This window comes from Alosa alosa, chromosome 18, assembly GCF_017589495.1.
Source record: "Alosa alosa isolate M-15738 ecotype Scorff River chromosome 18, AALO_Geno_1.1, whole genome shotgun sequence".
In the NCBI taxonomy this organism is placed as follows: Eukaryota; Metazoa; Chordata; class Actinopteri; order Clupeiformes; family Clupeidae; genus Alosa; species Alosa alosa.
In genome coordinates this window covers 3,880,744-3,885,743 of record NC_063206.1, presented here as the reverse complement: position 1 = coordinate 3,885,743, position 5,000 = coordinate 3,880,744, and the positions used below count along the sequence as shown (strand labels likewise).

At 45.1% G+C, this 5,000-nt stretch overlaps 1 protein-coding gene across 1 annotated transcript in view; it reads left to right on the top strand.

Annotated features, from left to right (window-relative positions):
* hpse2 (heparanase 2) overlaps nt 1–5,000 on the top strand; it is an 84,740-nt gene that overhangs the window by 43,806 nt on the left and 35,934 nt on the right. The gene's annotated exons all lie outside the window — the stretch shown is intronic.

Below are 5,000 nucleotides of genomic sequence, written 5' to 3'. Positions count from 1 at the left end.
TGAAAAATGACCTTTCTGCGCTCCATATCTGTGACACGAACTGATCTGACCTGACTTGACCCGAGGTTGCGTGTTAGCCTGCGTTCCTATGGTGTATGCACTCATAATGATTCTCAACTTTTTACTGCATTGCCATGAACAAAGTCAAGGCAAAAAAGGTGTTTCTTTGTTGAACAAATTGGGATGCAATGTGAGCCTTGAATTGAATGCCATGCAGGAATTTGCTAGGATCTCAAAAAAACGGATTATGAACATGCTTTGCCATAGAGAAACACACAATAGCGTTGGATTATAAACATGCTTTGTCACAAGAACAGACAAAAACGTGGGGTAAGTCCAGCTATATGAAGTTATTATTTTGCTGTCACTTCGTCTGTTGTATAACCCAGAAGGATGTACTTGGTATCAAATGATAACTCTGTGTCTCCTCTTTCATCTGACATGCGTGGCATATCTATCCGATCACGGGTCCGCGAGTAATTCAAACGAGAGTAATGGGTGTGCAGCGTTGGTTTGTGTACATGACGCTATTATTTTGCAGTCACTTCGTCTGTTTTTATAAGCCAGAAGGATCGCTAAACATGGTACCAATGGATAGCCCTGTGTCCCCTCTTTCATCTGATATGCTTGCCATATCGATGCGATCACGGGTTATCGAGTGAATCAAACGAGAGTAATGGGTGCACAGGTGAACGCAGAAAAGTATAGACTGTAAATATGATACAATTAGATTTAATTTCATGATTTTTTATATTTTTTTTTATACTTGATCGTACAGACAAGTGTGTAGTCTCTTTGGAAAATGGAGCAATGTAACAGAGAAGAAAGGGTGTGTTTTTGCGTCAATCGGGTTCTAAGGGTTAATGGACAATTTTGAAAGAAGCAACCCTCAATGTGCACCATTAGTAGATCATCTTGCTCTTTTCTGGTGGGTTATGTTGAATTTACAACACAACCCTTTAGTAAATCAGAGCCTTAGAGTGAAAAACACACTTACTGAATGGTAAAGAACTCTTATACTGCCGTATGGGAATGTGACCTAATTGTAGTCTTGACGTTAATTGATGTTAATTGGCGTTAATTGATGTTAATCGGTGTTAATTGATGTTAATCGATGTTAATCGATGTTAATTGATGTTAATTGATGTTAATTGATGTTATGGTGACAAAGAAGCAGTGTGAACAGCTGCTGTGTGATTAACGCCTGAGAAGGACGAGGGAATGGAGAAGCTCCCCTTAACGAGACACTATCACTATCTCCCTATCCACACACACATACACACCCATCCACACACTCCACACTCACACACACACACTCATCCACACACACACTCATCCACACACTCACACACACACACTCATCCACACACACACACTCACTCACACACTCATCCACACACACACACACACACACACACCTCACACACTTATCCACACACTCACACACTCACACACTCATACACTCACACACTCATCCACACACACATCCACACACTCATCCACCCATCCACACACACATCCACACACTCATCCACACACCAATACACTCATCCACACACCCATCCACACACTCACACACACTTACACACTCATCCACACACACACTCACACACCCATCCACACATCCACACACCCATCCACACACTCACACACCAATGCACACATCCACACACTCATCCACACATCCATACACTCATCCACACACTCACACACTCATCCACACGCACATCCCTCTGCTCAACAATCTGAACCTCTTCTTTGCTCGCTTTGAAGCACAAAACAGCACTTGCCCACAGATGACCCCTCCCCCTCCACACGAGCAGCCCCTGTGCCTCTCTGCCGACAGCGTGAAGAGGACACTTGCTGCTATCAACACCCGTGAAGGCAGCAGGCCCAGACAACATCCCAGGTCGTGACGCTGAAGGATCATGCTGAGGAGCTTAAGGATGTCTTCACAGACATCTTCAACACTTCCCTGGAAGCAAGCCATCGTCCCATCATGTTTCAAAGCTGCTACCATCATACCTGTGCCGAAGAAAACTGCTCCATCCTGCTTCAATGACTACCCCCTGTGGCACTGACACCCATCATCATGAAGTGCTTTGAGCGCTTGTCATGTCACACATCAAATCCATTCTCCCCCACCCTGGACCCCTTCCAGTTTGCATACCGAGCCAAACGCTCCACAGAGGATGCAATCTGCTCTGCCTCCACCCAGCCCCTCACCCTCCTGGAAAAAGAGACTCATATGTGAGATTGCTGTTTATAGACTTCAGTTCTGCATTCAACACCATAATACCACAACAACTCATCTGCAAACTTGACAAACTGGGACTCACTACCTACCTCTGCAACTGGCTACTGGACTTCCTCTGTCAGAGGCCTCAAGTAGTACGTGTTGGCAACAATATTTCAAGCAGCATCACACTGAGCACGGGGCCCCCAAGGGCAAGAGTGCTCAGTCCGCTGCTCGATGAGACTCAATACAGGTTGGAGGTCGACCTCCTGACCATGTGGTGCAGGGACAACAACCTCCTGCTGAACGTCAGCAAGACCAAGGAGATTGTTGTTGACTTCCGGAGAGGTCACACCCAACACCTGCCACTGACCATCGACGGTGCTGTGGTGGAGAGAATGAGCAGCACCAAATTCCTGGGGGTGCACATCAGTGAAGACCTCTCCTGGACCACCAACACTGCATCACTGGCTTAAGAAAGCTTAGCCGGGGCTCTGTACTTCCTAATGAAACTCAGGTGAGCAAGTGCTCCACCAGCCATCATGACCACATTCTACCGAGGCACCATTGAGAGCATCCTCTCCAGCTGTATCGCTGTGTGGGGCGGAAGCTGCACTGAATACAACAGGAAAGCCCTGCAGCGCATAGTGAACACAGCTGGAAGGATTATTGGTGCTTCCCTCCCCTGAAAGACATTTACACCACCCACCTCACCCCAAGAAGCTTACCAAAATTGTGAGTGATGCAAGTCACCCCCGGCCACAATCTGTTTGATCTACTGCCCTCTGGGAAGAGGTACAGAAGCCTGCGCCTCAAGCACCACCAGACTTACCAACAGCTTCATACACCAGGCTGTTAGGATCCTGAACTCTCTCCCCCCTCCACCCTCAGCTACATAACATCCTGGACTTTGGACCCACAATGGCTGCCTTGCACTACTCCACTTGTACACTTGCACACTTGCAACTTGTTGTTGTTGTCCTGTTGTCCTGAACACTTCTGAACACACTTCTGCTGCTCTTACATAACTTGCACCACTATGCCACTTGCATACTTAGGTCAAACAAAACTACCTCAGCCATTTATTGGCCTGACTTTTGCACTATTATATTGACTGTCTACTGTATGCACAATTGCACAATTTGTTGTCCTGTTTGTCCTGAAAACACAACACTTCTGCTGCTCTTACATAACTTGCACGACTATGCCACTTGCTTACTTAGGTCAAACAGAACTACCTCAGCCATTTATTGGCCTGACTTTGCACTATTATATTGACTGTCTATGCACAATTTCAACCCAATTTTGCTGCTCTTATTTCTTCATTGTATGTGCCTTCTTATTTACTTTTTATTGTTTACTTGAATGTTATGTTTGTCTGTGGACTGTAAAATATGTCTTGTCTTCACCGTGGGATAGTGAGAAACGTAATTTCGATCTCTTTGTATGTCTTGGCATGTGAAGAAATTGACAATAAAGCAGACTTTACACACACACATCCACACACCCATCCACACACTCACACACTCATCCTCACACCCTCATCCTCATGCTCACACACACATCCACACACTCATCCACACACACATCCACACACCTATCCACACACTCACACACTCATCCTCACACTCACACACTTATTGTCACGCTCACACACTCATCCTCACACTCACACACTTATTGTCACGCTCACACACTCATCCTCACACTCACACACTTATTGTCACGCTCACACACTCATTGTCACACTCACACACCAGTGTTTCTTCTACGTTTATTTCAGCATGGCGGCCCTCCACGGTTAAATTAATACCGCCACGGTATCAGAATCAGGGCAGACAGACATTTGCTTTTTAAATAATCCCGCACGATCCCTCCCTGCTGGCTGCCAGCCATATTGCAATTTAACAATAAGTAGCCTAAACTAGTCAGAGGTTATTATGGCCGGTCCAGTTTCAGTTCACATATTATATATTGTATTGATGTAGCCTATTTAAAACATTAACTTTCTTCTCAATGTTTCCTCTTCATTTAGCGTATGCCACTGCTTCAGAATTAGGGGAGACGCAAAATATTGTCCAGAAGCATAGAAGGCTAAATGCCCTCTGCTGGCTGCTGAAAATGGCAGTTTATGAATAAACAGCAATGCTAATCCGAGGTACCTGTCTAGTTTTATTCCATAAATATATTGTTTTTTTTATAGACGTTAGTGGCATGTGCTATCAAGAGCTTCCATGTGTTACACATGTTTGTCAACATCGCAAAAACTACAATTTTCGCACAACTTGGTGGAAAGGTGTAGCACAGGCCAAGGAAAACCCATTAATTTCTGAAGCTGATCGTATAAAGTATTTCCCATATCGTAGTCTATAGACCTAAGCTCGCTCGCAACAACAGCAAAAATGATGTCCACGAAGACACCGCTGTTAAATTAGATGTGCACTAAATTGCGAATCGACGCAGTAAAAAAGCAACAACTGCTGGTAGTAACGAAGGTAAATTTCAAAAGTCACGTTAGGCTAAATGGTGTAATTAGCAACTAGAATTAAAGGAACCATATGTAAGATTGTGGCCAAAACTGGTACTGCAATCACTTTCAAAATACTGAAGAGCGGTGTATCCCCTCCCCCTCCCCCCTGACTCGAGGTTGCCAACCCTGATGGCGAGACACTACTGACTTCGTGATTAGTAGATAGGTGGAGGGTGGCGCATCAGGCCAAAACACAACATGACATGACAAAACACAACATCAACATCAGTTGAG